An 8,528-nucleotide genomic window follows, 5' to 3' on the forward strand; every position below is an offset into this window, starting at 1 on the left:
AGATTCAAGGAGTTCCCTGGCGTGGCAGTTCTTCAAACAATGTGCTGACGACAAGACCCGAATGGTTTGCACGCTATGCCATCAGAGCCTGAAGCGAGGCATTAACGTTCTGAACCTTAGCACAACCTGCATGACCAGGCACCTGCATGCAAAGCATGAACTGCAGTGGAGTAAACACCTTAAAAACAAGGAACTCACTCAGGATCCCCCTGCAACCTCTTCTGCTGCTGCCTCGGCCTCTTCCTCCGCCTGTGGAGGAACGTTGGCACCTGCCGCCCAGCAAACAGAGGATGTATCACCAACACCATTACCTCCGTCACCAAACATCTCAACCATGTCACACGGCAGCGTTCAGCTCTCCATCTCACAAACATTTGAGAGAAAGCGTAAATTCCCACCTAGCCACCCTCGATCCCTGGCCCTGAATGCCAGCATTTCTAAACTACTGGCCTATGAAATGCTGTCATTCAGGCTGGTGGACACAGACAGCTTCAAACAGCTCATGTCGCTTGCTGTCCCACAGTATGTTGTTCCCAGCCGGCACTACTTCTCCAAGAGAGCCGTGCCTTCCCTGCACAACCAAGTATCCGATAAAATCAAGTGTGCACTGCAGAACGCCATCTGTGGCAAGGTCCACCTAACCACAGATTTGTGGACCAGTAAGCACGGCCAGGGACGCTATATCTCCCTAACTGCACACTGGGTAAATGTAGTGGCGGCTGGGCCCCAGGCGGAGAGCTCTTTGGCGCACATCCTTCCGCCGCCAAGGATCGCAGGGCAACATTCTTTGCCTCCTGTAGCCTCCTCCTCCTACTCGGCTTCCTCCTCCTCTCCTTCCACCTGCTCATCCAGTCAGCCACATACCTTCACACCAACTTCAGCACAGCCCGGGGTAAACGTCAGCAGGCCATTCTGAAACTCATATGTTTGGGGGACAGGCCCCACACCGCGCAGGAGTTGTGGCGGGGTATTTAACAACAGACCGACGAGTGGTTGCTGCCGGTGAGCTTCAAGCCCGGCCTGGTGGTGTGCGATAATGGGCAAAATCTCGTGGCAGCTCTGGGACTAGCCGGTTTGACGCACATCCCTTGCCTGGCGCATGTGCTGAATTTGGTGGTGCAGAAGATCATTCACAACTACCCCGACATGTCAGAGCTGCTGCATAAAGTGCGGTCCATCTGTGCCTTCCGGCGTTCACATCCTGCCGCTGCTCGCCTGTCTGCGCTACAGCGTAACTTCGGCCTTCCCGCTCACCGCCTCATATGCGACGTGCCCACCAGGTGGAACTCCACCTTGCGCATGCTGGACAAACTGTGCGAGCAGCAGCAGGCCATAGTGTAGTTTCAGCTGCAGCACGCACGGGTCAGTCGCACTGCGGAACAGCACCACTTCACCACCAATGACTGGGCCTCCATGCGAGACCTGTGTGCCCTGTTGCGCTGTTTCGAGTACTCCCCCAACATGGCCAGTGGCGATGATGCCGTTATCAGTGTTACAATACCACTTCTATGTCTCCTTGAGAAAACACTTAGGGCGATGATGGAAGAGGAAGTGGCCCAGGAGGAGGAGGAGGAGGAAGAGGGGTCATTTTTAGCACTTTCAGGCCAGTCTCTTAGAAGTGACTCAGAGGGAGTTTTGCAACAGCAGAGGCCAGGTAAAAATGTGGCCAGACAGGGCCCACTACTGGAGGACGAGGAGGACGAGGATGAGGAGGAGGTGGAGGAGGATGAGGATGAAGCATGTTCACAGCGGGGTGGCACCCAACGCAGCTCGGGCCCATCACTGGAGCGTGGCTGGGGAGAAACGCAGGACGATGACGATACGCCTCCCACAGAGGACAGCTTGTCCTTACCTCTGGGCAGCCTGGCACACATGAGCGACTACAAGCTGCAGTGCCTGCGCAACGACAGCAGAGTTGCCCACATTTTAACGTGTGCGGACTACTGGGTTGCCACCCTGCTGGATCCCCGGTACAAAGACAATGTGCCCACCTTACATTCTGCACTAGAGCGTGATAGGAAGATGCGCGAGAGCATTCCCAAATGTCACAGGGGAACAAGTGGAAGCCTAAGGCAAAGGCAGAGGAGGAGCAAGAGGTCGCCAACGCAGCTGTGTCACGGCCAGTTCCTCTGAGGGCAGGGTTAGCATGGCAGAGATGTGGAAAAGTTTTGTCACCACGCCACAGCTAACTGCACCACCACCTGATACAGAATGTGTTAGCAGGAGGCAGCATTTCACCAACATGGTGGCACAGTACCTGTGTACACCCCTCCACGTACTGACTGATGGTTCGGCCTTATTCAACTTCTGGGTCTCCAAATTGTCCACGTGGCCAGAGCTAGCCTTTTATGCCTTGGAGGTGCTGGCCTGCCCGGCTGCCAGCGTTTTGTCTGAACGTGTATTCAGCATGGCAGGGGGCGTCATTACAGACAAACGCAGCCGCCTGTCCACAGCCAATGTGGACAAGCTGACGTTCATAAAAATGAACCAGGCATGGATCCCACAGGTCCTGTCCATCCCTTGTGCAGATTAGACATTTATAACTACATCCCCTTAACAATATATTCTTGTACTCCAGGGCACTTCATTCAATCCTCTTTTTTAAATTTTACCATTATATTGCGGGGCAACCCAAAGTAGAATGAACCTTTCTTCCGTCTGGGTGCCGGGGCCTAAATATCTGACAGTGGCCTGTTCCAGTGGTGGGTGACATGAAGCCTGATTCTCTGCAATGGGACCATTCTCCTCTGTCTGGGTGCCGGGACCTAAATATCTGACAGTGGCCCGTTCCAGTGGTGGGTGACATGAAGCCTGATTCTCTGCAATGGGACCTCTCTCCTCTGTCTGGGTGCCGGGGCTTAAAAATATCTGACAGTGGCCTGTTCCAGTGTTGGGTGACATGAAGCCTGATTCTCTGCTATGACATGAAGCCTGATTCTCTGCTATGGGACCTCTCTCCTCTGTCTGGGTGCCGGGGCCTAAACATATCTGACAGTGGCCTGTTCCAGTGTTGGGTGACATGAAGCATGATTCTCTGCTATGACATGAAGCCTGATTCTCTGCTATGGGACCTCTCTCCTCTGTCTGGCTGCCGGGGCCTAAAAATATCTGACAATGGCTTGTTCCAGTAGTGGGTGACATGAAGCCTGATTCTCTGCTATGACATGAAGCCTGATTCTCTGCTATGGGACCTCTCTCCTCTGTCTGGGTGCCGGGGCCTAAACATATCTGACAGTGGCCTGTTCCAGTGTTGGGTGACATGAAGCATGATTCTCTGCTATGACATGAAGCCTGATTCTCTGCTATGGGACCTCTCTCCTCTGTCTGGGTGCCGGGGCCTAAACATATCTGACAGTGGCCTGTTCCAGTGTTGGGTGACATGAAGCATGATTCTCTGCTATGACATGAAGCCTGATTCTCTGCTATGGGACCTCTCTCCTCTGTCTGGCTGCCGGGGCCTAAAAATATCTGACAATGGCCTGTTCAAGTGGTGGGTGACATGAAGCCTGATTCTCTGCTATGACATGAAGCCTGATTCTCTGCTATGGGACCTCTCTCCTCTGTCTGGGTGCCGGGGCCTAAACATATCTGACAATGGCTTGTTCCAGTAGTGGGTGACATGAAGCCTGATTCTCTGCTATGACATGAAGCCTGATTCTCTGCTATGGGACCTCTCTCCTCTGTCTGGGTGCCAGGGCCTAAAAATATCTGACAATGGCCTGTTCCAGTGGTGAGTGACATGAAGCCTGATTCTCTGCTATGACATGAAGCCTGATTCTCCAATTGATATTGGTTAATTTTTATTTATTTTATTTTTATTTTAACCGCCTCTGGACCGCCTAACGCAGGATCGCGTTCCGGAGGCGGCAGCCCTGCGCACAGTCATGCATATACACGCCATCTCGCGAGACGCAAGATTTCCTGTGAATGCGGGCACACAGGCGCGCGCGTTCACAGGATCGGAAGGTGGGCGAGTGGATCTCCAGCCTGCCAGCGGCGATCGTTCGCTGGCAGGCTGGAGATGCGATTTTCTTAACCCCTAACAGGTATATTAGATGCTGTTTTGATAACAGCGTCTAATATGCCTGCTACCTGGTCCTCTGGTGGTCCCCTTTGCTTGGATCGACCACCAGAGGACACAGGCAGCTCAGTAATAAGTAGCACCAAACACCACTACACTACACCCCCCCTTGTCACTTATTAACCTCTTATTAACCCCTGATCACCCTTTATAGACTCCCTGATCACCCCCCTGTCATTGATCACCCCCTTGTAAGGCTCCATTCAGACGTCCGTATGTTTTTTACGGATCCACGGATACATGGATCGGATCCGCAAAACCCATACGGACGTCTGAATGGAGCCTTACAGGGGGGTGATCAATGACAGGAGGGTGATCACCCCATATAGACTCCCTGATCACCCTCCTGTCATTAATCACCCCCCTGTCATTGATCACCCCCCTGTAAGGCTCCATTCAGACGGCCAAATGTTTTTTACGTATCCACGGATACATGGATCGGATCCGCAAAACACATACTGACCTCTGAATGGAGCCTTACAGGGGGGTGATAACCCCATATAGACTCCCTGATCACCCCCCTGTCATTGATCACCCCCTTGTAAGGCTGGCTCCATTCAGACGTCCGTATGTTTTTTACGGATCCACGGATACATGGATCGAATCCGCAAAACACATACGGACGTCTGAATGGAGCCTTACAGGGGGGTGATCAATGACAGGAGGGTGATCACTCCATATAGACTCCCTGATCACCCCCCTGTCATTGATCACCCCCCTGTAAGGCTCCATTCAGATGTCCGTATGTGTTTTGCGGATCCGATCCATGTATCCGTGGATCTGTAAAAAGCATACGGACGTCTGAATGGAGCCTTACAGGGGGGTGATCAACCCATACAGACTCCCTGATCACCCCCCTGTCATTGATCACCCCCTTGTTAGGCTGGCTCCATTCAGAGGTCCGTATGTTTTTTACGGATCCATGGATACATGGATCGGATCCGCAAAACACATACGGACATCTGAATGGAGCCTTACAGGGGGGGGATCAATGACAGGGGGGTGATCACCCCATATAGACTCCCTGATCACCCCCCTGTCATTGATCACCCCCCTGTCATTGATCACCCCCCTGTAAGGCTCCATTCAGACGTCCGTATGTTTTTTACGGATCCACGGATACATGGATCGGATCCGCAAAACACATACGGACATCTGAATGGAGCCTTACAGGGGGGTGATCAATGACAGGGGGGTGATCACCCCATATAGACTCCCTGATCACCCCCCTGTCATTGATCACCCCCCTGTAAGGCTCCATTCAGACGTCCGTATGTTTTTTACGGATCCACGGATACATGGATCGTATCCGCAAAACACATACGGATGTCTGAATGGAGCCTTACAGGGGGGTGATCAATGACAGGGGGATGATCACCCCATATAGACTCCGTGATCACCCCCCTGTCATTGATCACCCCCTCCCTGTCATTGATCACCCCCCTGTAAGGCTCCATTCAGACATTTTTTTGGCCCAAGTTAGCGGAAATTTTTATTTTTATTTTTTTTCTTACAAAGTCTCATATTCCACTAACTTGTGTCAAAAAATAAAATCTCACATGAACTCACCTTACCCCTCACGGAATCCAAATGCGTAAAATTTTTTAGACATTTATATTCCAGACTTCTTCTCACGCTTTAGGGCCCCTAAAATGCCAGGGCAGTATAAATACCCCACATGTGACCCCATTTCGGAAAGAAGACACCCCAAGGTATTCCGTGAGGGGCATATTGAGTCCATGAAAGATTTAAATTTTTGTCCCAAGTTAGCGGAAAGGGAGACTTTGTGAGAAATCAATTTCCGCTAACTTGTGCCAAAAAAAAAAAAATTCTATGAACTCGCCATGCCCCTCATTGAATACCTTGGGGTGTCTTCTTTCCAAAATGGGGTCACATGTGGGGTATTTATACTGCCCTGGCATTTTAGGGGCCCTAAAGCGTGAGAAGAAGTCTGGGATCCAAATGTCTAAAAATGCCCTCATAAAAGGAATTTGGGCACCTTTGCGCATCTAGGCTGCAAAAAAGTGTCACACATGTGGTATCGCCGTACTCAGGAGAAGTTGGGCAATGTGTTTTGGGGTGTCATTTTACATATACCCATGCTGGGTGAGATAAATATCTTGGTCAAATGCCAACTTTGTATAAAAAAATGGGAAAAGTTGTCTTTTGCCGAGATATTTCTCTCACCCAGCATGGGTATATGTAAAATGACACCCCAAAACACATTGCCCAACTTCTCCTGAGTACGGCGATACCACATAGGTGACACTTTTTTGCAGCCTAGATGCGCAAAGGGGCCCAAATTCCTTTTATGAGGGCATTTTTAGACATTTGGATCCCAGACTTCTTCTCACGCTTTAGGGCCCCTAGAATGCCAGGGCAGTATAACTACCCCACAAGTGACTCCATTTTGGAAAGAAGACACCCCAAGGTATTCTGTGAGGGGCATGGCGAGTTCTAGAATTTTTTATTTTTTGTCACAAGTTAGCGGAAAATGATGATTTTTTTTTCTCACAAAGTCTCCCTTTCCGCTAACTTGGGACAAAAATTTCAATCTTTCATGGACTCAATATGCCCCTCACGGAATAGACTCCCTGATCACCCCCCTGTCATTGATCACCCCCTTGTAAGGCTGGCTCCATTCAGACGTCCGTATGCCAACTTTGTTTTAAAAAAATGGGAAAAGTTGTCTTTTGCCAAGATATTTCTCTCACCCAGCATGGGTATATGTAAAATGACACCCCAAAACATATTGCCCAACTTCTCCTGAGTACGTCAATACCAGATGTGTGACACTTTTTGCAGCCTAGGTGGGCAAAGAGGCCCACATTCCAAAGAGCACCTTTCGGATTTCACCGGCCATTTTTTACAGATTTTGATTTCAAACTACTTACCACACATTAGGGCCCCTAGAATGCCAGGGAAGTATAACTACTCCACAAGTGACCCCATTTTGGAAAGAAGACACCCCAAGGTATTTCGTGATGGGCATAGTGAGTTCATGGAAATTTTTATTTTTTGTCACAAGTTAGTGGAATATGAGACTTTGTAAGAATTTTTTTTTTTTTAAAATCATAATATTCCGCTAACTTGTGACAAAAAAGAAAAAGTTCTATGAACTCACTATGGCCATCAGCGAATACCTTAGGGTGTCTACTTTCCGAAATGGGGTCATTTGTGGGGTATTTGTACTGTCTGGCCATTGTAGAACCTCAGGAAACATGACAGGTGCTCAGAAAGTCAGAGCTGCTTCAAAAAGCGGAAATTCACATTTTTGTACCATAGTTTGTAAACGCTATAACTTTTACCCTAACCATTTTTTTCTTACCCAAACATTTTTTTTTTATCAAAGACATGTAGAACAATAAATTTAGAGAAAAATTTATATATGGATCTCGTTTTTTTTGCAAAATTTTACCACTGAAAGTGAAAAATTTCATTTTTTGGCAAAAAAACACCACTACACTACACTCCCCCTTGTCACTTATTAACCTCTTATTAACCCCTGATCACCCTTTATAGACTCCCTGATCACCCCCCTGTCATTGATCACCCCCTTGTAAGGCTCCATTCAGACGTCCGTATGTTTTTTACGGATCCACGGATACATGGATCGGATCCGCAAAACCCATACTGACGTCTGAATGGAGCCTTACAGGGGGGTGATCAATGACAGGAGGGTGATCACCCCATATAGACTCCCTGATCACCCTCCTGTCATTAATCACCCCCCTGTCATTGATCACCCCCCTGTAAGGCTCCATTCAGACGGCCAAATGTTTTTTACGTATCCACGGATACATGGATCGGATCCGCAAAACACATACTGACCTCTGAATGGAGCCTTACAGGGGGGTGATAACCCCATATAGACTCCCTGATCACCCCCCTGTCATTGATCACCCCCTTGTAAGGCTGGCTCCATTCAGACGTCCGTATGTTTTTTACGGATCCACGGATACATGGATCGAATCCGCAAAACACATACGGACGTCTGAATGGAGCCTTACAGGGGGGTGATCAATGACAGGAGGGTGATCACTCCATATAGACTCCCTGATCACCCCCCTGTCATTGATCACCCCCCTGTAAGGCTCCATTCAGATGTCCGTATGTGTTTTGCGGATCCGATCCATGTATCCGTGGATCTGTAAAAAGCATACGGACGTCTGAATGGAGCCTTACAGAGGGGTGATCACCCCATACAGACTCCCTGATCACCCCCCTGTCATTGATCACCCCCTTGTTAGGCTGGCTCCATTCAGAGGTCCGTATGTTTTTTACGGATCCATGGATACATGGATCGGATCCGCAAAACACATACGGACATCTGAATGGAGCCTTACAGGGGGGGATCAATGACAGGGGGGTGATCACCCCATATAGACTCCCTGATCACCCCCCTGTCATTGATCACCCCCCTGTCATTGATCACCCCCCTGTAAGG

Source organism: Bufo bufo, chromosome 1 (assembly GCF_905171765.1).
Source record: "Bufo bufo chromosome 1, aBufBuf1.1, whole genome shotgun sequence".
Classification (NCBI taxonomy): Eukaryota; Metazoa; Chordata; class Amphibia; order Anura; family Bufonidae; genus Bufo; species Bufo bufo.